General features: G+C 51.2%; 1 long non-coding RNA gene across 1 annotated transcript; it reads left to right on the forward strand.

The window, feature by feature from the left end:
* The first annotated feature begins 4,498 nt into the window (after positions 1-4,498).
* LOC130855956 (uncharacterized) lies at positions 4,499-6,671 on the forward strand. Its single transcript, XR_009054401.1, has 3 exons — positions 4,499-4,815; positions 5,568-5,773; positions 6,055-6,671. It is a non-coding gene; the product is annotated as an uncharacterized LOC130855956 (long non-coding RNA).
* The last annotated feature ends 19,769 nt before the right edge of the window (positions 6,672-26,440 follow it).

Consider the following 26,440-nt stretch of genomic DNA (forward strand, 5'->3'; position numbering starts at 1 on the left):
CAGGTGAGCAACATCTCCCGCTAGGAGTGCCGGGCCTTCTGTTTGACCTTAGGTCCTTTCAGAAAGCATCTCTGCTTTAACCTAGAGGCAACACCCACCCCCTAGAGCAGAGGACGGGAGGCGGCGACATCCTGCAGGCAGAGCCGGGAGCAGCTGCGGCCTGTCGGGTGGAGGGGTGAGCTCCGGCCCGGCCCTGGCCTGCTCAGCTGCTCCGAGCCCCGGGCGGCCAGGGTGACCCCGGCGGCTCCCCGGTTGTGTCCAGATCCCGCCTCCTCCCCCCCCAACCCCATCCCGGGCGGACAGCTGGGGTACCTTCTGCCCCAGCTCTGCAGGAGCGACGTGGGACCTTGGTCGTGTCTCATACACCTCTTTGGGACAGAGCCGTGAGCCTGGCCTCCAGGCCCTGCCAGTCCTCCCCACCCAGTGTGGGCTGTGCCTTGATTCTAGCACCTGCCCCACATCAACGTGCTGGGGTGCCTGGCCTGTCTGACTCTGCCCTCTCCCCGTCCCTAGGCTGTCAGCTCCCTGCGGCAGGAAGCCAACCCCAAAGTCCACCAAAAAGCCCCTCTGTGCCTGATGCCTCATGCGGTGCCCTGTGGCCATTGTGGAAGACACCCAGGGCCCTTCTGCGGATGGGTCAGTCTCGTGGTGGCCGTGGGCAGAGCCTGGTCACCAGCCTCCTAGCAGCAATGGAGAAGGCAGAGCTAAGGCAGCTGGAAAGAATTTCCATTCGTCCAGAGCTGCCGGGCCTGCTTCTGCTTTATTTCAGCAAGGGCCTCAGTGCCTCAGAAACAGCCTGCCAAACATTCTTGTTTTCAAAGGAGACCATGAGTTCCCAGTCCTGCACTGAGATTTGTTTATCACAGCCGTGTCGATACATCCCCCCATTTACTACTCCACACCCTCTTTCACAGCCTCCTCCTTCAGGGTATGTAAATAGCTTGGAAATGAAGGAAATTTTCCATTTTTCTTTGATGCCTTGCTGAGCTGGAGACACCTGTACTGAGGGTCAGACACCTGCTTTAGAGGTGGTTATGGAAATGTGTTTGTTTTAACCACCAGTTTATTGTGTGTTTTTGGTCACATTCCATCCCTGCTTTGAGCCTCCCCCATCTGCACAATAAATCAGTGGTTCTTCCTAGCATCTCAGTGATTCTTCAGAAGTAACTGATAAGGGGTTTGCTTTAAGATCTTGTGAAGAACAGGATCTGCTAAAAAAAAAAAAAAAAAAGGGAGTGGTGGTGGTTTGAAGAACATTTGTCCGGGTGACCTCACACCTGTGTCAAGCACGTGTCTGCTTGGGTCTCTGATGGAAAACTTTTCTTTAGGCTTCATCACCATGAGGTCCCTGAGTCTGACGTGCCTTCTCCTCTCAGAGTGGCCAGGCCCTGCTGCCCTGAGACAGCCCTAAGAGAAGACAGGAGTGAAATCATTCTGCAGAGATTTCCTGCCTCCTGGAGCTAAAGGTCATTTCTATGCCCCCCCATCTCCCTCGCGGTCCAGGTCTCCTTTGTCTGCTTCGCCTACAAGATCAGGACAACAAAGGCCTCCCTGACAGTGTTCTCACTGGACACAGCAGAGCTATGATGGAGGGAGGGACAGGAATCGTCTCCCCCATTTACAGATGAGAAAACAGGCTCAAAGCAGGGAAGGGGCTGAGCTAGGTGGCCAGGCAGGTCTTTGGCAGACGGTGTAGGAGTCCTGGCATCCGGACACCTTAAGGTGAACTGGGACTCCTGCCAGCTGAGGAAATGGCTCTGAGAGCTGTGATGTGGTGAGAAAGAAAAATACTCTGTGAATGAGCTAATCCCCTCTCTTGAACCTGCTCTAACAGCCAAAACAGGCCTTGGCATGAAAGAGTGGTTTGTGACTTCTCTCGGACGCCTGGGGTCCTCTGAACACTTTCTAGCGCTCCTGAGCCAGGACACTTGAAGAACTGGGCAGAGGATCCTGGCAGTACTGGGCCAGAGGCAGGAGGGCCCTGGTCCAGTGACTCCCCTGTCCGCCCCCACCATGCACCTGGCAGCGAGGCAGGTGCTCAGCCACGGCAGGTTCTGGAGCAGAAGTGCTGTGTGAGCAGAAGGGCTCCCCCTGCCAGCCAGCCCAGGAGGCTCCGAGAATCTCCCCCAGGCATCGCTGGCCGCTTCTTAGCTTCCTCTGCTATTTCCAAGACGGGCCCGGCATGTCCTCAAGGGACCCTGAGTGGAAATCAGTATTGCAGTCACATCTCCAGTGTCCGTAATCCCTCCTGGGAGTTTACAAAGCACCTTCACGCCAGGGGTCCACAAGGTAGGCAGGTAGGTAGCAGGTCATGGATTTATCTCCATTTTATGAACTGGGCACAACAGAGTCTCAGGGAGGGGAATGACTTACATTGAAAGACCCAGAACTGGAACCTGGGCCCGTGACTGTATCAGGCTGAGTGAGGGCCTTGCTGTATCAATTCCTGCCTTTGCCCACAGGGTTTCCTCGTCCGCGGAGGCCTCAGCAGCCTCCCTGGCAAAGACAGAAGTGGGGTATCCATCCTATTTCCAGCCTTGCCCCATGACAAGCTGCCCCTCTTACAATTAGAAAAGGGAGGGCCCTGTTAGGGCACCAAAATGCACAAAATGCAACCAACTTGGGAAAGAAGCACTTTCCATGCCCTGTCCTAGCTGTAGCCAGTCCAGGGGAGTGCGGGTCAGGAGGCCTGGGCTCGGGGTCCAGGTCAACAACAGACCTGATTCTCCGGGGTCTTGGTCAGCTAGACAAGTTTTTCTGAGCCTCAGTTTGTTCCTCTGTAAGATGGGGTGAAGGACTAGCATCACTGTTCTCAAACAAGTCGTGAAAATCGCCTGGGAAAGTTTGTACAAAACCCAGATGTGGGAGCTTCACCCTAGGCCTGGTGGATCAGCTGTGGACTGAAGAAGTCTGTGGGAAGCTACCTCGTTAACCTGGTGATTCTGGGCGATTCTGAGGCCCACTGATGTCTGAGACCACGGGCCGAGATGGTCCCGAGGGCCTTTCCTGCACTGACATCCTATGATTCGTGGCATCGGGAAGTGTGGTGAGCGCGCTCTGACTCTCTGCTTATTTCCTCCATGTTTCGTTCTTTAGAGCAGACTCAGGGTCCTAGAAGTGGGAGATCTCTTGAATAGATGACCAGAGTACAGTCTCTTCAGAAAATGCACAGCAAGCACGAGAAGGCCCAGGGAGGGCAGGGTTTTGCCTTCCCAAGGCGCCATGAGCCAATGTGGGTTTGCTGGGCCTCCACCTATCAGGGTGTTTCCCCGGCCTCCAGGCTGGGTGCATTAGGTGACCCTCCCCACAGGCACATCCCAACCATAAGACGACTTCTCTGATGTGGCCTCTACCCACCGATCTGTGGGAGCCCTGACTCCATCCAAAGCCTCTCTCTGGCTCAAAGTGGCCACTTTTCCTCCCTGTTCCCCAGGGGCCCTGATGTGCGGGCTGCCAGGGCAGTCCTGCTCCTTCCTGGGCTGTCTGTGGGCTTGACAGCCACGTGCTTGGCTGCACAGAGAAGCCAGATGTCACTGCCCTGCTGGCACCAGACTATACCTGTCTATGGTTCTTGGCTGAAAACAACAGAAACTAATTCTGGCTGACTTCAGCAGAAAAGGAATTTATTCGGGGATATTGGGAAGCATTGAGCCTCACCAGGAAGGCTAGAGAACCAGCCTTGGAATACAGGTAGAGACAAAGATGGCTACCTCCCAGAAAGACTCAAGCCTCGGCGATTCCCCGGAACTGAAGAGGGGATTTACATGCTATGCGTCCGCCACATGACAAAGTCTGCACTCACTTGAAGATGCAGCACACTGAAAGACTACATCCAGAGCAATGTTGCTGGTGATTTTTGCCGTGGCATTTCCTGTTCTTCCAGCCAGGTTTCAAATCCCGTGTTTCTTCCACGGGAGCAGGTTCCTACCAGGTGTCGCCTCCTCTGTTCCACCCTACTGATGCCCCATGTTGCTGCACTCCTGTTGCACACACAGCTAGAGGAGCTGCTGTCTTGGCCTCTGATTCCAGTGCCCCGCTCCTGCATACACACCCTAACCCCCATCTCCCGGTCACCCCACGTCCCCAGTTTCCTACCCCATTTGGTCTCTAAAGCCATCTAGTAGGATTGCACCTTTTCCCCAATAATTCTTCTCCTTCTTCCCGTCAATCAGTAAATATTTACTGGGCATCTGCTCTGTGCCAGGGACGGTGCTGGGTGCTGAGGGACAGGAGGACCCTACCTTCATGGAGCTTAGCGTCTAGTGTGGGACACAGGCGTTCATCAAAGGGCCTCACGATATCTTATCACCAACTGTGATAAATACTGTGTAGGAAAAGCTCACCAAAACCTCGAACGCTCCAGTAGGGGCGCCTGATCTGGTCCGGGATGCTTCCCTGGGAAGGTGATGTTTGAGTTAAGATACAGGGGATGAACAAGCATGGTGAGCCAGAGGGAGGGGAGGACGGAGGGAAGGGGGAGGGAGGGAGGAAGAAAAGAAGGAAGGGCGTTCTAGGCAGAGGGAACAGCATGGGCTAGGATTCTGAGGCAGAATGAAGCGTGTGCCCTCCCAGAAGTGAAGGAAAGCAGGGGGGCTGGAGCTCCTACCACGAGAGGGAGAGTCATGCTGTCCAAGGCTGAGGAGGTAGGCGTGGGCTGGACCAGCAGAGCTCTGGACCCACATAATGGATTTTCGTTTTTATCAAAGAACCGCAAGCGACGGTTTAAAAAAAAAACACGCAAGGCGGAGCAGGGGCCTGCAGCGTGGAGAACAGATTGGAGGCAGCAAAAGTGGATGAGGAGCTCTGAGGACCCAGGTGAGAGAAAATAGGGTCTTGGGCTACTGAACACTGGGTGTAGGATGGAGCGGAGGACAGATTCAAGACAAGCTTAGAAAGTGCCACTGGCAGGACGTGGTGGTGACCAGCACGTGGGGAGGGTGGGGGTGAGGGGGGCCATGCGTCTTAGGTCACTCTGAGGCTTGTGACACCAGGCGGCGGGAGTCAGGGGAGCCCTCGCTCCCCGCTCCTCCTGTCTCCAGGGGGAGGGACTCCTACGGGGGTAGGAGTGGTACCCTGAGCTCTGTCCCCACGGCAGCGACTGGTGCATTGTGGGGAGGCTCGGGGCCTTCTGGGTGTGCTAGTCACCACTCCCTGCCACAGAGGGTGTGATGCAGTTTGCTGGGTGGGGCTGGCCCTGCCCCCATGCAGAAGCCTGCAGTCCGGCAGACACGTTCCGTCCGGGGCCCCATAACCAGGTCCACCAGCCCCAAACCATGGTTCTGACCTGGAAACGGACGAGAGCTGCCTTTTTCTTGCCCAGCCCCCTTCAGAGCCCCGACACTCAGAGGCGTATTTACTGAGACAGGGAACACTTAAGCAAGAGCAGGTTTCAAGGGCGAGATCGTGAATTCCACTCTGGATCCCTTTCCTGGCCCCGTTGATTTCTTACCTTTGACTAAAATGTCCCATGGAGCCAACACACTTGTCCATGTGCCTCTTTTTTATTATCTTGGGGGCATTAAGTTCATCAAAGTAAAACTTTCTAAAAGTTTACTTTGCTTTGGTAGATCAGCCTGGATGTAAAATCTGAATCAGGTCTCCTCAGGGAGGTTGTGAACCTACACCCCATCCCGAGGGCAACACCCCATCCCGAGGGCAACACCCCATAACGGCAACAACTGCCGTGATTGAGGCCGTCGCGGTGCTCACGCCATCTCACCTCATCCTCGCAGGACCCTCTGGGAGGAGCACTTTTGCTATTCCCGCTTTACAGGTAGAGAGACTGAGGCCCAGAGAGGTTAAACGGCCAGAGGCAAGGGCACCTGGCTAAGGGGAGGTGACTGAGATTCCAGAGCTCTTGCTCTTAGATAGCATGCTGACCTGGAGGGTGTGCTGGGAGATGTTTGCCGTGTGAAAGTAAGAAGCACAGCTGCTTTTTGTGCTCTCCGCTGAGGGATTCCTAGGCCCTCTCAGCGCCTGCTCTCCAGGCGGTCCGGGTCCACGCTGGTCCTGTGAGGCTTTGAACTCAGAGCTTCTCTCCTTTCCTCTCTTCAGGCATTTTCCAGGGCCCCACCCACCCCGACAACACCGAGACCACCTGTCTGTTAAAGCCTCGCAAATCCAGCCAGAACCATCTGAAAGAGTTTAGCAGGCAGGCAGGAAGGCCAGGCTGAAACTGAGTTAGCTGGGATTCTGCCCGAGGCTCTCACATCAGCTATGCAATGTAACCACTGCCCGGTGCAGAAGACACGCTGCCCTGGGTCTGGCCTTCTGTCACTGGCTCGTCCTCGTTGGCATCCGGAAGGAGTGCTGTCCTGAGATTCAGTCTCCGGTAGTTCTGCGTTGGAAGCAGGAAGAGCACATGGACCTCCTCCCCACCCTAGCGGCTCAAACCAACCCCCTCCCCAACGTGGGCCCCCAGCCAGGTGCTTCCACAGTTTGTGAGAAGCCGCGCTCTGCCTGGTGGGCATTGCTCTGTGGTCTGAGCACCTGGAGGCAGTCTCCACCCTGTGCCTTCCGAGGTCGTCCCCAGGCCTCGGTATAAAATGAGGATGATAACGGTACCAACCCCACGGAGCTGTCAGGAGCATACACGCTTTAATATGTGTAAAGGCTTCTGCTACACAGCAGGTGTTGCAAAACAGGCTGCTGTCACCGTCATCACCACCAGTACTGGGTTTCCCACCTTCATGGTTTTTTTTTTTTTGGCATCAAAACCAATACCATACATAACGTTATTTATTTCATACAATACTTCGAACTTGAAATAAACTCACTTTGGAAACACAGCCTCCTCCTAAGCAAAGTCTCTTTGAAATCACAGGTTTGATGTTTTAGGTACAGTTTTAATGGCTCTTTGCAACACATGCACACCCATTAAAGTAAACGTGTTCACTCTGTAGCACTACATCATCTTGTGCGCAACCCGGGGTCCTCTGCCCTGGCTTCGAGGACCAGGGCTGCGGGTGAGCACTGGCATCTCTCAGTCTTCTCATCTGTAAAATAGGTGCGATGTGAGGCTGCCTCTTCCCAGGACTGCTGTCCTGTGCTGTGGCACGTTGGTGACCGTGCTTTGTAAAGTGCAGGCCACTAAAGTTGCTATCATGTGGCTCTCCTGTCGCCGCCCCATTCCAGGTGAGCTGCTCACCCCAGGTTTGCAAAAGGAGCTGCTGCTGCTAAACTTCCCCACCCCACCCCCCCTTGCCTTGGGATGTGTTGGAATTTGCCGTCAATCAAGCATATTTTTTTCACGTGTTTCCTTTCCTCAAGCTAGAACAGCCCCCAAACCCATTTTAGTCCTTCATCCTCATTCAGCATCCCTCCTCCTTATCGAGGGTGTCAGGCCTGGTTGCTACACTCATGTGATGGCACCCCAGCCCATGCCCGCCCAGCCCGTGCCCCTCCAGCTAGACGTGAACCTGCCCCAGGGTTCAGGAAGCAGAACTTCTAAGAATTAGGAATGTTATCTCCACGGGCTGTGGGATCTCCTCCTGCTTGCCTGTCTCTCAACCTCATGGGTCTGGAAATACCCTTTCTCTGGACCTGACCAGCAGAGCAGCGGCTCCAGTTCTGCTTTTTCCTAATGCGTGATGACTCATGAGGCATTCGCTCTGACCAGAGTCTCTTCCCTCTCTTCACCTGGACCAACAGGGTAAATCTCCACCAGAGGGCTTGGGGTAATTTCAGCTCCAAGTGGAGAAGGCTGAAGCCTTGGGGAGGGGTGGGGCGGGGTGGGAGGGAGCGGAGGGGCTGTTCTGTGGGCAGAGGAGAGGATGGGAATAAACCCCCTGGCTGGCGCCTGCATTTCTCCGACCCCATCCTGCTCAGCCGGCACGCAGGGCTTCACAGATGTCCACTGAGAAAGCTCCACCCTGCTTGTGTGGGGAGGTCCCGGTGATTGACTGGCCCCCATCAGACCCAAGAAAAGCTGAGGAAGCTGGGTACTGATGACAGTATGATTCCTTTTATTTTATGGGAGAAAGGAAAAAATGCCTATAAAAGAAATCCGGAGCTCCTCCCTGAAGAGTGGAAGGGAAGAGCAGTTTTCAGTTTCTTGGGCAGTTTTACTCTTAGCCTCTCCGTGTGCCGTGGAGTCCGGAAGAATGTACAAACAGCCCTTCAAGCGGGGGTTGTATCTTCCAAATCAGTTGGAAGTGGCTCCTCTACTCCAGCTGGGGAATCCCGGGGCCCTCCTCAGCCCTAGATCCTTTGAGCGAGGCCAGAGGGCCCCTCCCATTTGGTTCTCTCTCCTTTCAGCAGCCCCTGCCCCAAATCCTGCCCCTTCAGATTTTCTCAGCCCCCTGCTCCTGCGCCGGGTCTTGCCTTGTGTCTTCAGCCTCCAAGACAGGGCAGGCATCAGCCACCTTGGGTTCTGCTCTGCCTGGGCTGGGACTGGGTGGGGGCTGCTCACTGGGTTCTGTAAGGCGAGCGGAGCTTGCTCCTGACCAGACCGAACTGATGCCTTGGTGTATCTCCTGTTTATTGATGCGCTTAGGGAATCTCTGCTCTCCGTCCCCCTGGAGTTGGCCCAACGTTGGTTTGTCAGCCCCCAGGAAGAGGCAGGGGAGTGGGGTGGGAATTTGTCATGGTCTGCATGTCTGTGTTCTCTCTATGTTGAAATTCCTATGTTGAAATCCTAACCCCCATAGTTATGTATTAGAAGGTGGGACCTCTGGGAAGTGGTTCGATCGTGAGGGTGGAGCCCTCACGCTTGGGATCAGTGCTCTTGTCAGATCCCACAGAGCTCTCTACCCTCTTCTGCCAAGCGTGGGTCCCAGACCATGCTGGTACCGTGATCTTGGACTTCCACCCTCCAGGACAGTGAGCAAGAAGTTTCTGCCGTTATGTCTCTGATATTTGGCATAGCAGCCTGAATGGAGTAAGAGTCAGAGGGATACAAAAACCCATTCTGCTCTGTACATATATTTAATTATTCGACCAAAACTCTAAATTTCATGTTTCCATGGCAACTATTTCACTGTACGGGCAAGTGTTATCTCCTAATAAATGATATTCACAGATAGTTGTTCCAGCTGATGGGATTCTGGGGAAAAGCTCTTCCAGAACAGTGATATGTTGTACTTGCCACAAAATTAAGCAAGTTGAAGATGTCTGTGCGTGTTAACCCTCCTGGACAGTCTCATCTGGTGGGATAGATAGGTGATATAGGGGCATTCACAACAGAGATTATAACAACAATAAAATAATATTTCTTATAATCAAACAACAGCTGGGCGCCGTAGTTTGATGATAAGAAATATTAAGCAGGGCGTGGTTTCTGTCTTCAAGGGCTCCAAGTCTGGGAGACTCTTTTTGACTCAAAAGAGTTTGCAGTGACTGTTCAAGTCCACTGCTCTCTCCAGCAGCCCTGACTGATGGCCACCAGCGCCCCATCACTTCATCAGATGGATGCAGGTATGACCGTCAGACGCCTCCCTTCTTATTCCTTTGTGATGCTGTGTGCTCACATTTTGTGCACATGTTGCGTGTCTGCACGTCTTTTTACATTTTTATCCACACCGGTTTTGTTTTTTTGCTTCTCAGCTAAATTCTGAAAGATGAGAAGGAAGTGTTTATTCACTTAAATTGCTTTGTGCCAGGATCCGCTCAGCTGAACACCTGGATGGTATTTTGATAATGCTGTTGATGCTGACGAATGCTTGATAAATTCAATATCTATGTAGAGTGTCCTATTTTTAAAAGAAAGCTTGGCTAGAACCTAACTAAAACCACAGACAATTCAGAAGAGGTTTCTTTTAAGCAAAGGGCAAGAGCAAAGGCTTTGCAGACCTATCAAATGAGAGAACAGTGGTCCTCCTGTCTTGTTGCTTTTGGCACTATCCAGCTCACCCCCAGAAGGATGCAGTGTCCTTGTGGACCTCATCCCATCTGCCTCTGTCTGTCATGGTCAGGGCCCATCAGTCCTTAAGTGCTACCCTTCCTGCCTCCCAGGAAGGCCCGGGCTTCCTCTGTGAGTCACTCTCTCAGAAGCCCTGACCTGCGCAGCACCCCCGAGCGTCTCGGTGCAAACTGCATTATTAGCCCCTGTATTCATCCAGAATTTCAAGAAGAAACTGCAAGGTATGGTTCTACGCCTAATCAAAGGCTGTCCTTAGCCCGGGTGGAAGGTCAACAAATTCTGTTGGTCAAGCTGGATGCTCTGATATCAGCCTTCAGAGGCAGCAGTGGAGGCTTCCTCGACTCCTTGTGACCAGGGCTGATAACCAGCTGGTGTGCAGGGTAAAGACAGCGCTGTCCCACCGGCTTCCACGTGCCCTCCCACCTCTGGAAGCTCCCAGCGAGAAAGCAAGTATGGTTTCTTCTTGGACAGAACGGGCAGCATCCACACTGCACATTTAGTGATGAACGTCTCTAGATCCATTTTTTATCACACGACTTTCGACAGCTCCACAGCTGCCCCGGAAGTTTGCCTGCCCATGCGCCCGTCTCCGTCCCAATGCTCCGGCCGAACAATGCAATGAGAAGTGCTTTGGCGCCCTTGCACTTCCGGGTGCCTGACAGGTGTGTCCTCCTGAGCCACGGAACCAGAATTACCAGCTCATGGAAGCTCACAGCACCACTTTTTCTCTGCAGATTTTGCCGTTGTAAGGCAAGGACCTTTAAAACCAAATTCTAGAAGATATCAAGAAGAGACAAGTGGAGGAAAAAAGGAAGGAAGGAAGGAAGGAAAGACAAGTGAGCAAGACCGCTGCGTAAATATAGAATTAGTAGGGTACCCCTGGCTCCCAAGAGGGGGTCATTATTCCACTGGTTCTCACCCCAGGCTGAAGGCCCTCTATTGGGCTGCGAAGACATCTTAGGTGGGTCCAATACCTTGGGTATCTTCTTTGCCCTTTGCTGGGTTTCAACTTGAGAAACAGAAGAGGGAGCATGGTTGCTGTGTGGGGTGTGTGTGTGTGAGACAGATGCCGATGTGAGACTCTGCAACCAACATCTGAGATGTGCCATCAGCTAGAAAAACAGTTAATCACTACCCTAGACCACCTAACACAGCGTCCTCAGAAATCCTGCGGAATGTCTTCAGCCTGACAGCCTCTTATGCCGCCAGACGTGTATTTCATATTCCCCAGTTCCTCGCCAAGGAAGGGCAGGGTGTGCCCCTGGTGGGCCCGCAGTTCGCCTGGACCGACAATCAGAAGGAGCTTGGGTTTGGTGCCGGTTCCAGCTCCAACGTATAATCTGTCTTTCATCTGATCCGTCTTTGAGAGTTTCAGCTGAAGTAGCTGAGAGAATGGAAATTTGGAGAGCAAGACAGACCACAGCAATCTGTTGCCCACAACAAGCCACACTGCAGACTTCCCTTAATGCAATCCAAGCCATCATTTACTACCAACTCCACGGATGAGCTGCTGACCGTGGCCTCCCACGTCACCAGACCGTGGGACCAGATGGTCTCATGCGATAAGAGCAGCACAGAGTGTCAAGGCTGCAACGCCTTCATTCTGCAGATGAGGAAACTGAGCCCCGGGAGGAAAATGCTATGGTTGTTCGTTCACATTTCTGCTTCTGCAATTAGATTACGAGGTTCTCAAGGGTTTGGACTATATTTTTGTCAAAGCCTCAGAGAGGGCTTGGCCGTTGCAAGATGCTTGTAAATGTTTGTGAAAGGGAGAAGGGAAGGGAGGGAGGGCAGGAAGGGGACTTTCCCCACATCACATGAGTTGTAGTGGAAGAGCTGTACCCCCTACCCCACAGGCCTCTGTCCAGAGGCCGGCATGCTGGCCACTTAGGGAGACTTGCATCTCCTTTCAGCATTGCCAGCTCCAGTCGATGCCCTCCTGCAGGTCATGCTGGCTCTTTCTATTGCCCAGAAAGTGCTACCAGACCCCAAGGCATCTGCTGTTCACAGCAGGGCCGGGGGTGCTCCTGGTCTGTGAGGCGAGCACAGTCAGAGGAGCCACGCCTGTCTTGTCTCCACTTCCCTGCTGGAGGGGCTGGGCCTGGGCTGTCAGCCTAGGCTGGTGAGAGCCCAGCCTGAGGGCCCCAGGGCACACCCCAGGGCACAGGCGGGATGGAGCCCAGCAGTACATCCCGGCAGAGGGTGGCAGAATTCTGGAAAAGTCATTGAGGCAGGGCCTCGAAACCAAGGTCCAGAGAGCACAGGGACCTGCCCAAGCTCACCCACTGCTGGGGCGGAGGTGGATTCGAGGCGGGGATCGTCTCTTCGTAGAGGAAAGATATTCTCTTCCCCAGAACAGCGAGGAAGACAGGGAGCCAGAGCGTGTCCCGGAGGAAATACGGTGCAGCTGCAGCTTCCGTGTACAGGGCGGCAGCAGCCTTGCCCACGGCATGTCGGGTGGGGGTGGGGCCTGTTAAAGGAGCGGAGCCAGCGGCATGGCGCCATGCTGTCTCAGACTTTCTGCCAGCCCTGGGGATCTACCTTGTCTCTGTCCCTCGCACTGGCCCCACGTTGGGGGTGGGGTGACGCCCGGAGTTGGAAGTGATTCTCTTCTGAGCAGCCTTCAGGGCCCTGTCAGTGATGTCACCTTCTGCTGCATCCACAGACAAGGTACTCCTTGTGCCCTGGGATTGGCCCTGCACCCGGAGCTTGGTCCCTGCCCCCAGGGGTCTCCAGATCTGGTTGGGGAAGTGGGGCACATTTGAGACACCCAGCATGAGGCACTCCAAGGCCAGTACAACTCGACTACACGCAGTGGGCTGCTCAGAAAAAGCAGAGATCCTCGCAGGTAAGTTGGCAGGAGGTGAGGCTGGAATTGGAGCCCAAGGGTTACATGTTGAGATGGGGGTTTTGAGTAAACTCACTGCAGTAAGAGTACATGGGCTTCTCACAGGGGCAGGAGATGGAAAGTCGTTGGGGAAGCCTTGGAGTCACGCGGTGAGGGCCAGTGTTTTTCAGGCATTTTGTAGCACAAAATCCTTCACCAGAGGAAAACTTACGCAGGTGTCAACATGCTAAAAACAGCTCAGAACGGCTCAGCTTCTCTCTTACCCCGGGGTTAGCACCCCTCCCCCCCAGGAAAGGAATGGAGCTTTACAGCTGGACTAGTTCAACCTTCTTATTGGACCAGCAGGGAAACTGAGGCACAGCAAGCAGAAGGACATGCTCACTGGGTCTCAGGAGCAGAGACAGAAAGACTGAGGCCTGTCTCCTCTCCCCAGCTCAGGGCATCCACCAGTGTCACTTACTCCCTCCAGAATGTGGCCGGACTGGGGAGACCTTCCACCGGGCTAAGGAATGTGGGTTCCACAAGATGGAGAACCATAGAATGTGTTTGGGCAAAGGCATTCTTTCTGGCATTCTGTGTGGCAGTCTAGCTCCAACTGCAATCCCTTGATGTCTCAATCCCTTGATGGAGGAGGCTAGCATATTTGAATCATCTGAGAACTATCTCCAGCAAGGCAGGGTCAAAGACGCTTGTGGGGATGGTGTTTGGGGCTAGAGAAGGACAGGTGTCATTGGTGGAGTTTTGGTAAATAGATGACTTGTCAGCGGGTAAGTTCAGTGGAAGAATCTGTGCTTCTTAAATCTGTGCAAGAGAAATTGTGCCCGTTCATTGGCATAACGGTGTGGCTTTTTTTTTAAAAATAAATTTGTTTATTTATTGTTTATTTATTTTTGGCTGTATTGGGTCTTCATTGCTGCACACAGGCTTTCTCTAGTTGTGGTGAGCGGGGGGCTACTTTTCGTTGCAGTGTGCTGACTTCTCAGTAGCTGGGCTCAGTAGTTGTGGCTCTCAGGCCCTAGAGTGCAGGCTCAGTAGTTGTGGCACACGGGCTTAGTTGCTCCACAGCATGTGGGATCTTCCCGGACCAGGGCTTGAACCCGTGTCCCCTGCATTGGTGGCAGATTCTTAACCACTGCGCCACCAGGGCAGTCCCCTGGTGTGGTTTTAATTAGGAATTCAACAATAACTAAAAAAGTTCTGAGAGAGAGACATACTATATGATATCACTTATATGTGGAATCTAAAAAATACAACAGATTAGTGACTATAACAAAAAAAACCCAGACTGACAGATGTAGAGAACAGACTAGTTACCAGTGGGGAGAAGGAAGTGGGGAGGGGCGATATGGGGGTAGGGAATTAAGAGGTCCCAACTGTTAATGCATGAAACAAATTAGCTGTGAAGATATGTTGTACAGCACAGGGACTATAGCCAGTATTTTACAATAACTATGAATGGAATATAACATTTAAAAATTGTGAATCTCTGTATTGTACACCTGAAACTTACATAATATTACACATCAACTATACTTCAATAAAAGGATACCCCTAAAGACCTAAAATGAAAGATAAAAATAAATAAGCCTTATCTTGAGCTCACAAATAATGCAAAGAACAGATAAACATCTGTGGAAGCTAGGTAAGACCTGCCTCTGCCTTCCTTGCAGACGTGTCTTGGCCAAGCCTCCCTCCACTAGGCCTCTACCAGTTTTCGTACAAGTCTTCGTTTCAGTTGCCTTGTGGTTGAGAAGGCTAGCTGGGACTTGGAGTAAGGGGAAACCTCTAAAGTGGCAGCACACGCGTGCATCCTTTTTTTTCCCCCCCTTTTAATTCTTTTATATGACCAAACTTAGAAATGCTTGTCAGAGACCATCAGACACTTTCTGAGGTCTCAGAGTCAAACCTCCCCCCAGCTATCACCCAGGAGAGTTGCTCTCTCAAGCCCTGACTCCCTTAGCGCTACCTAGTACATTACACATGTGGAGTGCTTTATAGTCTGTAGAGAGCTTTCGAGTATATGCTCTTACTTGAGCCTCACAAAAGTTCCGTGAGGCAGGCCAGCGGGCATTGTCCCGAATTAGAGAGTGTGAAAGCAAGCATCACACAGGCAAGTAGACTTGCTCAAGGTGGTGTCACTAGTTAGCATTTATTTACCAGATATTCATTGTTTTATTTACACTGCGTTACGGGTGATATTTGCTATTACGTGAAGCCAGATCTGCTGACTTGCTTCCCGGGAGTCTTTCAGCTGCACCAGGCTCTTTCTCCAAAGGATATAAATAAAAATGGATTTTCCACTAGAAACAGGTCAAATGACTTCGTACAGCCGTAGACAATTCAGAGGGACCTGGTAAACCCTAAATGAGTCATGCTTCATTTGAATAACGAACCAGAGGAACGCTGAAGCCTGCAGCATAAAGAAATAGAATTATACAGTTGAAGGGAATTCGATTATTGAGGCCAGTAGCTTTTAAACATTTTTAAAGCACAAAAACCATTCTTAAAATTCAATTTTACCAGGCATCTCAATAAGGAAGGCTATCAAAGCAGCATCTTTGTAGAACTTAAGGCCTGACTTAATATCTTTGGAAAAACCCTTTTATGTATACAGTAGATGAGAAGGCCCAGGGACAGGTCCCTCGGGGGAACCCATGAGCTGGGGCTGGAACCTCAAGCCGGTGGTATTCCCACGGAAGAGTCCCCATGCAGAATGAGCTGATTGGACCAACTCACTCTTTGGTCATAACCCCCCACTCTTCCCCATATGACTACCACACCCAACCCTTTCCAGTCTCCTTTGCTCAAGCTATTCCCTCTTAGAATGTATTTCTGCCTGGGAAACTTGTATGTCCCTCCAGACCTGGATCAAAAGCATCTCCCCTCCCCTATGAAGTGTCCTCAAGGGTCATAGGGAGAGAGACTCAGTCTCACTTCACTCTGGATCCTTTGGTGACATTCTTAGCATGTTCTGCTTTGGTCTTAGAGTCATTTGAGGCTTCATTCCACTCCTGAGATTTCATCCTTTTTGAGGACAAGCACCTCTTCCCAGAACCTAAGACAGCGTCTTTCTTCCAGCCCTAAAATACTATGAAGCTATGATCTCAAATGATGTTACTCTAGAGTTTTTTGGGTTTTTTTCTCAAATGAAATTGTACAGAATCAGTCTCAGTTTTGAATACCTAAGTCCTGGCTAGTTAGATTCTTTTAAAGCTGTGCCAAGTTCCTTCCATCTTGTCCTATTCCTCATTCTTGAGCATTTTTCATGCAGCTCTACATGAACACTGTCTGACTGACCTTGACCAGGGCCTGTGAAACCCACACAGTCGCTACCTTCAGGGGCACTGGACAAGGAGTCCGAATGGCCTGGCCCCCATCCTGGCCCTGCCATTTCCTCAGCAAGCCACGTCCTCTCTCAGAGCCCCGGCCCTTCAGCCATTACACATGCCCAGTGCTCTGTGAGGAGCTGAAGACAGGTACATGCAGAGGCCTTTATAAACTGCAGGCTGCCTTGTTGGCCAGCTTATTGAAATCAGTGGGAAAAGCATTAAGTCAATGTCTAAGATTTCAAAAAATTATGTAATACCAAATAACCAGTTTATCTGAATGTTCTCTTTCTAGTGGGTTGCTGTGGCATTACAGAGTTACAGGCTTCCTACCACTTGCGGTTCAGCCCTGAGGCGCTTGTATTTGCTGCTCTGGAAATCAGCTCACTGAAGTCTGAAAGTATTCATTCATTCCCAAAATATTTTTTGTGCATCTACTATACCAGGCTGTTACGTGCCTCTCAAAAAAGACATGCTGAAGTCCTAACCCCTGGTATCTGTGAACGTGACCTTGTTTGGAAATAGAGTCTTTGCGAATGTAATCAAGGTAAGAGGAGCTCACACTAGAGCAGGGTGAGCCCTCCCCCATGGTGACTGGTTTCCTTGTAAGAAAAGAAGACGAGCAACAGACGCAGACCCAGAGGGAGGTCTGCGATGTGAAAACGGAGGCAGAGGATGGAGTTATGCTGCCACAGCCAAGGAAGGTCTAGGGCTACTGGAAACTAGAAGAGACAAGAAAGGGTCCTCCCCTAGGGGCTGTGGAGGGGGCGTGGCCCTACCCAGACCTTGATTTTGGATGTCCAGCCTCCAGAACTGTGAGAGAATACATCTCTGTTGTTTTAAGCCACTTACTTTGTGGTACTGTGTTATGGCAGCCTTAGCAAACTAATACATTGGCAAACTGGGCATCTGGCAGAGAATAAGATATAGACCTTACATTTTGATGAAGGAGACATGACAATAGACATAGATGAATAAATACGAAAATGACAGGTTCGGGTACAAAAGGGAGGGTCATGTGATATTTTAGTTCTTATTTGAAGGGAGAGAAGCCCTTTGTGTAGGAGGTGGGCTGGAACCAGATCATGTAGGGCCTTGGGATGATGTATAGGAAAAGGGATTGTCATGGAGCCAGAGTGGCTGCAGACAGATGTAACTGGTTTGTTCAAATGGATGATGGTGGCTTGGAAAAGAACAGTGGCTATGGAGAGGAAGTGAAATGGACAGATTCAAGATATTTCATGATGATTGAACCAAAAGATCTTGCTGATGGCTTGGCTGTGGAGGTGTGAAAACAGAGGAATCAAGGATGGATCTAGATTTCGGGCTTAAGCCAGAACTGCTTACTCTTAGATAGATGGTGAGGCCTTTTGTTGAAGTGGGGAAGATTAGGGGAGGCTCATGTTGGGGGTGAGAGGGACGGAATCAAGAGTTCTGTTAGGTTTGAGATGCCTGTTAAACATCTTTGTGGAGGTGCAAGCAAGCCAGTGGCTATGTGAGTTCAGTGGCAAGAGGGCTCCCGAGTCCAGGGTCCTTCTCCCTGTCTGGTGACAAGAGACTTTTCCAAATACCAAGGCCTCCAGTGAGACTGGAGAAAGTTTCTTTTTTCCTATTGGAAGGCTTCTCTTTATCCAGGGTTATAGCTGGGGTATACCTCCTGGGTGGCCCTGGATAACCGCTAATGCTAAAAACTTGCCAAGTAGCATGGAAGTTTTTAAACTCCTTCACAAAGTATTTTGTGCTTCCCGCAGCATCTTCAGAGCTATGTCTAGCTTCATCTGCAGAGTCAGGTCTCCTGGGGCTTCTGGGATAACCTGGGTGGAAGCGGGGGGGAAGCTGTAGGTGACCCTGGACAGTATTTCCAGGACTCCAGGCTCCAAGCTGCTTGGCTAATTAAGAAAGCAGAAGAAACCCTTTGCTTTTCACAGACTCACTTCTAGGACAAAGAGCTTGGGAAGGAGAAAAAAAAAAAAGCCAGAAAAGCCTGCACCCTGGGCAGGGAGCCTCACCCAAGGATGCTGACTCAGAAAGAGCAGCTGCTTGCCCTGGGAGCCAGCAGTCGTTGGCGCGATCAAAGATCAACTAAAACATGCCATTCTGGTTCGCTCTCGCCACACCAGTCCCTCCAGGGCACTTCCTCTCACTTTCAGCTTCCTCCAAGGACTTCTTTGCTGCCTAATTAACTTGGAGCCCAGTGGCCTGAGAAGGAGGCAGCTGCGAGGAGGGAGGAGCCCCGCACCAGGAGCCAGGCCCCGGGGCCTGTTTGGGCGCCCCCAGTGCCATTCCTGGGGACGTCAGCGAGCCAATCAGCTCCCCAGGCCTCTGGTTCCCCAACTTTGGAGCCGACAGTGATTGTCCACCTTCCCGTCCTGTGCTTCCAGGGTCATCCTGAGAGTGAAGAGAGAAGGCATATGGCCCTGCTCTGTAAACCGTAGGCCCCTCTCCAAGTTGAGTGGTTTCTGTGACATACGGCACACACAGTATGACAAAGCATGCTTTCTGTTTGTTTTGTTTTTATTAATTTATTTATTGGCCACATTGGGTCTTTGTTGCTGCACACGGGCTTTCTCTAGTTGCAGCGAGCGGGGGCTACTCTTCATTGTGGTGCGTGGGCTCCTCGTTGCAGCGGCCTCTCCGATGGCAGAGCACAGGCTCTAGGCTCGTGGGCTTCTGTAGTTGCAGCACACAGGCTCAATAGTTGTGGCTCACGAGCTCTAGAGCACAGGCTCAATAATTGTAGCCCATGGGCCTAGCTGTTCCGTGGCACGTGGGATCTTCCCGCAGCAGGGATCGAACCTGTGTCCCCCACATTGGCAGACGAATTCTTAACTACTGCGCAACCTAGGAAGTCCCAAAGTAGGTATTTTTAACGCATCTTAAAAGTAACCCTAAAAGAAAAAAAGAGGAAGGGTTCTTTTCTAGTTGCTTAGGGGGGAAGAAATCAATAATTCAGAAACTCCTGCAGTCTCTCGCAGTTGACGTCTCCCTGGCCCCAGGGGCCCAGGAGAGGGGCTGTAAGTGGCTGCCAGCGAATGGCTACGACACAGGGTTCCAGAGCCTCCCAGGGAGGGTTGCCAAGTCAAGCAAATAAAAACACAGGACATCCAGTTAGGTTGGAACTTCAGAGAAACGACACAAGTTTTAGTACAAATATGTCCCAATACTGCATGGGATATACTTATACTAAACAATTATTCTTTGTTTATCTAAAGTTTCAGTTTACCTGGACATCGGATATTTTACCCAGCAGCTCTACAGGATGCCTGGGCCACATCAAGCAGAGGAGTCAGTCGGTCTAGGCAGCCATGTGGATGGCCAATGTGCCTAACCCGCGTCCCCAGGAGAGAGCCCTGCCTTCAGGGGAGGGTCTCCTCACCCTTCAAGCAATTTGGATTAAGGAAATGGTCTGTCTTTACTAATTCAGTACATACGTTTGAGGGCTTCCTATGTACAAAAGGGCATTGTCTAAATGTGCAAGACGATAAACCCAGCCACCATGGACTTAAAGCCCAGCAGGCTTAGAGGAAGGAGCGGAGACCAGACTCAAAGGAGACGTCAAGGTGGAAGGTGAGGAGGACGCTTGCCGGGGAGGAGGACTGAGGAAAAGCAAGGGGCAGGGCCTTCCCGTGCCCAGCACAGCCTCTTTCCCCACTGACTGGGCGCGTGAGACTGTCATGCCCTTGTGCAACTCCTCCCTGCAGAGCCCACACGCCGGGGTCACTGGTGGGCTCCGGACACGGGCTTTTCTGTGAGGTAAAGGCGGCCAGAGAGTTACCTCAGGCAGCGCCTCTCCTGAGGGAAGCGAAGTTGAGATTTCCTGCTGCAACGTGTCATTAGCAACACCAGCCGTGCACAAAAAGGAGAAAGCAAAGCAAACTGGCCACTGACCCTGCTGTATTCCCGCCTCAGGAGACCCTCGTCTGGGCCCACCGTGTCTCCTTCCTTCCCTTCCTTCCTGCCTTTCCTCGTTATTTCCTGACCAACTACTCACAGAGGAGGATCGGCCAGAGTCGCACGAACAGGATGCTCACCAGCAGAGATAAGAAAGTTAAGAAGGAAAAGGACTGAGGTCTGAGAGAGATCATGCCCAACTGGGGAATCTAGGAAGGCTTCCTGGAGGAGCTGGCATTTTGTTGTGAGTCCTGAAGAACACATAGGATTTGGACACGTGGAGATGGGGGTGGGGAAGGTCACACAGAAGCAGAGGAAAGAGGGCAAGGACAGAGCTGGAGAAGCCCAGAGCACACGAAGAGAGTGGTGGTCAGGATGATTTCAGACCTTTCTGAGGCTGGTCTCAGGGTTCAGATCAGGGGCTCAAAGGAAAGCAAAGTTTGCAGTGTCCTGGGATGCTCAGAGAAACGTTCTGACCTGTTTTGTTTACCTGTTTTTCTCTTTCCCCTCACTTGAGCACATCTTTCTCTGTTGGAGGCTCATTTATAATTCAGGCAGCCTCCTTCAGAGGGAGCAGGTGTTTCTCTGGGATGAAGCACCTTGGGAAGCAGAATGTGCAAGTGGAAAAAAAAGCATGTCACAGCAGAGCCAGGCAGGGAGAAGCGTGGGTCACAGCAAGGGCAGGGGAGGAGGCGGCTTGCTGGTATGCGGGGACGAGGCAGTGGAGAGACTGTCTTCTCTTCCCACACCCCCTTCTGAAAATCTGGACGGACTTCACCCTCCTTCAGCCCCACCGCCCATGATCCCATCACTAGATCGCCTTTCTATGAGTTTCAAAAGCCCCTGCTCCAAGACGTCCCTTTGAAAATGCTCACACCCCGGTGAAGGGCTGTCTGCCCTGGGTTCCTCAGACAGCAGAGCTTGAGGCAAAAGCTTAAGTATCTGCTTTATTAGGGCAGGCGACCCCAAGGAGCAGGAGTCAGAGCAAAGCGGAGCGAGGCTGAGGGACAGCCAAGAGAGGGGCACATTTTCAAGCCGGCCACAACGTGTAGAAACCACAACTGCTGCTTTCACGAGGCCGTCTCCTGAGAGGCCGTATGACAATCACATGCTACACTCCTTGGTCGGGAGAGGAAGAGAGAAGAGTGTGTCTGCTGGATCCCGTCTCCTGTGGAGGGCACGAGCTCCTCGACGCCTCCGCGCGCACATGTGAGAGCCCCAGGGAGGCCACGGGGCGCTCTGTGTGTCAGAGTCCACAGGGAGGCCCACCGCCATAACAGCGGTGAAGGGTGCGGCCTTGAGGGGAGGCCCTGTGGGGGCTGGGCCCAGGTGAAGGTTGTCGGGGCTCGCACAGAGCTGGCCTGCCCTGGAGACTGGGGCTGAAACGAGTGGCCTTCGGAGAGGCCAAAGAGATGCTGGGGATGCCTATGTGGTATTTGGTTCAGGGACCGTCCTCCGTCATCATTAGCAGCTGTCGCCTGGGTTACCAGTTATCTCTTGAGCAGGTACCTGCCTGCTGGTGGCTGCCGAGAGCAGGAGCCAGACTTCGACTGGACGTGGCAGTGGGTGGAGGTGCCGGGACAGTGTGGGCATCGAGCAAGCTCACTTCCCCATCCTCGTCCTAGGGTGGGGGTGGCTGTGATGCGAATCACCCCGAAAGCCCGTCTGGGCTGCTCCCCGAGGGCCTCAGCGAGAAGACACAACCCCACACAGAGACAAGACGTGAGCGGGACTCCTGAGGACCCGCGTTATTAATGGCCATTCAAGCCAGAGGGAATCAAGAGCTGTTTAGAAGGGGCTTTGGGGAAGACACTAGTTTCGATTAAGAAAAAGGAAAACAATTACTTGCTCTCCATGAGGCTGAGAAGATGAGTCAGGATTTCTTCCAGATTGACAATGTTTCTATAAATTTTTTACTGAAACCTGCCAAGAAGGAGGGTCTGTGTGTGTGAGTAGCAGTGAACCACTAGATTGATTTCTTAATCTGATTTTCCCTTACCCACCCAGAGATTCCAAATTCCAAAAGAGAAAATTACATAGTTTCTAAAACACATTAGTACCTTCTTTCCCCAAAGCACTCAGGAGAATGAAAAAGGCTTTTAAAGCTCTAGAGGATGTATCTGAAATGCTGTGTACTTCTACCTTGGCAGCGAAAGTAAAAAACAAGCCCGGATTGCATTTGAATGGTACAGTGTTTATGTAATCCTTTTCTTCAGGAGCTCCAGGCTCTGCTGGATGTAAACACCCCCCTTTCCCCAGAGGGAATCAGGTGGTCAGCATTATCGGCCCAGTTTGGCAGCTAGTGAAGCGAAGCATGTGATGGGGGAATGATTTGTCCGAAAGAACACAGCGACAGTGTTAGGCATAGCTGTTCTCCGCTTCATCTTCTTGATGAAGTTGCTGTTTCAGACTAGAAATTACGGTAAAGACCCTGGAGGAAGCACCTCATTGTAAAGGGGGGAAACGAGGGGCACCAGAGATCACAGAGGGCCATTCCTTCAGGTCTGAACATTTGTTTTTGTTCCCATTCTAAAGCTGACGTCTCATCGGTGGCTGACAGGCCGGCACTCCGCTGACCCTGCAAGGAATCTCCTGGGCCTCCTTTATCTGGAATCAGGGTGCTGGCATTCACCCCGGTGACCTGGTGTGTGTTGTGTCATGACCTGGTGACACCTGAGTTTAGTTCCCCTTTGTTAAGGGCCTTCTAGGTGCTGTCCTGAGCAGGGCACGGAGCGGCCACATGAGGCTGCAGTTGGCAGAGGCAGAAGAGGGGACCATTTGGTGCTGACTCCGGTGACCGTGGCCCCTAAGGCATGATAGGCCTGCAGGGAAGCTGCAGGGGCTGTGGGATTCTGTATTCTGTTACCAGCGGCCGGGCACAGGCGAAGGCAGCGCAATACTGTGGACAGATGTCCTGGCTTCAGTTCAAGCTCTCGTGCTGTTACTTACAGTTGGTGGTCTTGGGGAAGGGAGTCATTTAATTTTGCTGAACTTGGGCCCCCTCGTCTGTGAAATGAAGGTCATGATCTCTACCTCAGAGCAAGGAGATTGAATTGTGTGATCTATGTAAATTTCTGGCACACAGGAGGCATGCAGTAATTCTGGTCCTTGTCATGACTGATTTAGTTCCAGTGTCTCTAGGTGATCCTATTTTGTTAGATTGGAGTCACTGCTTCCCTGGTTCCCTTGGTCACTCCTGTTTAGGCTTGCATCTGTCAGGGAGGTCCACAGGTGAAAAATTACAGGCATTCTGGAGCTTGCCTCAAAGCACACCCATTGTTCCCACAGGAACATCAGGAAACTTCCAGACTGGAGGGCCCAGAACCCCCATCTGCAGGATGGGGTGGAGTCGTGTTTGACTTGTTTGACAAAAAACACTTGTTTTTCTTCACAGATTTTTTGGAAGTCTGAACAGGCAGAGCCTATTTCTGATGAGACAGTGTTTTCCATCCTGTCTCCCCCATCAGATGTTATCTGTCATTACGCTTGGGGGTTCAGGAGGGGGATCAGATCTCTAGGGACCCAGGATCTGCTCCCAGATTTCCTAACTGGCTAGGAAGAATTCCTTAAAAAAAAATGCTGAGAAAGGGGACCCATGTGGTTCCTGGCAACGCTGCACGGCTACCCTCCCTCCTTCTCCTCTTCCTTCCCACTGGTCCAGCAGCTGCTGTTCTGATGCTGCTACAGCTGACCTTGACACTGACAGACAAGCCTGCCTCCTCTCCCACAGCTCACTCCCATGGGGCTGCTTTAACTGCAAGGTATGGGCCTTGGGCCATTTGTGCCCTCTCATGGGCCACCCACAGCCCCATGAGTGGGTGAAACACACATTACAGATGTGTGCAGCTCGTGCAAGAGAATGTGAATCTTTGTCATCTATAGGCTTTCTGCTTTTTCAAAGGTTACACGAGATACTGAGTGCCGTCTTCTTATAGGCTGTCCCCACCCCATTCGTGTGTTGAAGTCCTAACCCCCCGTACCCAAGAATGTGACTGTATTTGGAGGTAAGACCTTTAAAGAGGTAATTAAGGTAAAATGAGCTCATATGGATGGGCCCTTCTTGTAGGAAGAGGAAATTTGGGCACAGACAGGTACAGAAAAGAGACCGTGTGAAGATACAGGGAGAAGATAGCCATCTACAAGCCAACGGGAGAGGCTTCAGGAGATACCAGCACTGCTGACATCTTGATCTTGGACCTTCTAGCCTCCAGAACTGCGGGGAAGTAAATTTCTGTTCTTTAAGTCACCCAGTCTCTGGTACTTTGTTATGGCAGCCCTAACAAAATGTCCTTCTCATTATGTACTGTCAAGTTCTGTGGTCTCTTGTGTTTACTTGAGAGTCTTTCTTTTTCTTGAGTGTGAAGGATGGATTCAGAGGGAGCTTGTTTTATTGCTGAGTAAGAGTTATTAGAAAGCACCTTGCGAAACTCTTTGGCAGATTTAGAAAAGGACACAACTCAAGCCCATGCTCACCGATGTCGGTGTATTTGCACCACCGATCCTAAACTGCAGAGACAGTCGGAGGAGATGGATCTATTTGCACTGACACAAAAGGTTGTGAGTTTATGAGATTTGTCCTGCCAAGCAGCGCCAGGAAACATGAGCAGTTTTGATAGCATGTTCTTCATCTTAAAAATGGATTCATAAGCATCATTAGAGAACTTGATATTTGTTTCACTTCCAAGGCTCTTTTTTCTTTAACAGGACATATGGTGCTGCCAGTCATAATCCCAGTTAACCTAATGCAGTATGTTCTGGGCTTCAGCTTTCCCTTCAGTTGTTGATAATTCAATAAACCTTTATTACATTTGTAGTTATTTCTGGGGCTAGAAGATTCCAGGTTTTTTTTTTTTTTTATAAAAATAACTTTCTTTTGAACAGCAGTTTTAAAGAAGTTGCTTAACAACCCTGTGAGGCAATACACGTATCATTACTAATAACTAGCATTTGTGTAGTGTTTTCTCTCTTATATTCATATACACCATCTTGTTTAACTGCCAGAGAAGTTAAATGAATTGGTTGAAGATACACAGCAATCTTTAATGCTGAGCTGGGATTAGAACTCACGCCAGAGCTTTTTCCACGACACGATCTTTTTTCTTTAGAAATAGCCTTAGAGTTTGGCCTCTGATGGCCTAAAAGTCCTGGCACTAATTTCTACCCATCCTTTTAGGCCCAGTTCAGATGCCACCTCTTCTGTGTAGACTCCCCAGATACTCACAACACAGAGCTAGTTACTCCTTCATCTGCAGCCCTAAAGCACTTTCTCGGACCCTGCCTTGCAGCTCTCACCCCCTCTCGCTTACATTTTGGGTTTTATATTTTGGTTTCCTATGTTGCCATCTAATCATCCCAACAGACTGAGCTCTGTGAGGCTGAGAGGAGCACCTTCTCAGCCGCACCATCCCGATCCTCAACCGACAGTGCTCAACGAGTGTTCAGGGTGTGAAGGTGAGTTGCATTCATGTGCCCCAGTGTCAGGTTTGGAGGTGCTTCGTGGTCAAACAGAGGTTCATTGCTTCTCAGAGAGTGTGGGAACACAGGCCCCGCATCTACAAGAACTGGATGTATTTTTCCTGATGGAAGGGTGACTGATTCACACCACCCCACACCTAAACTAATGCCATCTTCTTGCTACTCCCCAACTGCTTCTTTACTTTGCTTTCTTCATTCTTTTGTTTTTTGCCCTGGGTAGGTTTCAGTGGTTCTAACCACCCACCCAACCTCCTGTGCCCTCCTGCACCAAGCCCTGGTTCACAGACCTGGAGTGAACTCCAAAAACAAAGTGGTCTTCAACATGCAGACCCATTGACCTTCAAATTCCAACCTGGAGCCACGGAGGAACCAGGAGCAGCAGAAACTTGGTGGGTCTGGTGGCCTGTTAATGAAACTGACAACTCTATTAATATCTTAGAAATATTACTGATAGGACACTCTTTAGAAAATTTCAGATTGTAATTGTTCAGGATGGTGGAAAATAACTCACGATTAACCATTTCAGCTGCTAAATGTTGCTTATCTATATAAATATTTTCCATCACTGGAAAATACTCTGTCGTCTCTGGGTTCTCTAAAGAGTTAGATAAACAGTGATAATGAAACATGCTCTGCAATCTGGAACACTCCCGCTCCCAGGACCCAGTCTCTAACCCAGATCTGACCCCTGAAATCCCTCTTTCTTCTCACCCACACTCCAGACTCCCAGTAGCTGTTTTGCTTGGGGAAAGGTTTCTTAAAAGTGCAGGTTGAGCTGCCAGTTTCTGACGCACAGGCAGTCAGCAGGCTGTGCACGATTCTTCCTGGGCAACTCACTTAGAGCAAAGAGGGATCTTTTTTGAGGCTTGAGAATATCAGTATGCGGCTGCTTTCCTAAAATGCTTTCTGTCTCTCACAGTCAGAGGAATCTGCTTGCCTTGAGCTAGCCTCCAGTTTCTCGTTAGGAGCTACTTTTAGAGCTAATTTGGGTTCCATTAGTATATGGCTCTGTTGCATATCTGACACTAACATTGGCGGCTT

Source organism: Hippopotamus amphibius, chromosome 6 (assembly GCF_030028045.1).
Source record: "Hippopotamus amphibius kiboko isolate mHipAmp2 chromosome 6, mHipAmp2.hap2, whole genome shotgun sequence".
NCBI lineage: Eukaryota > Metazoa > Chordata > Mammalia > Artiodactyla > Hippopotamidae > Hippopotamus > Hippopotamus amphibius.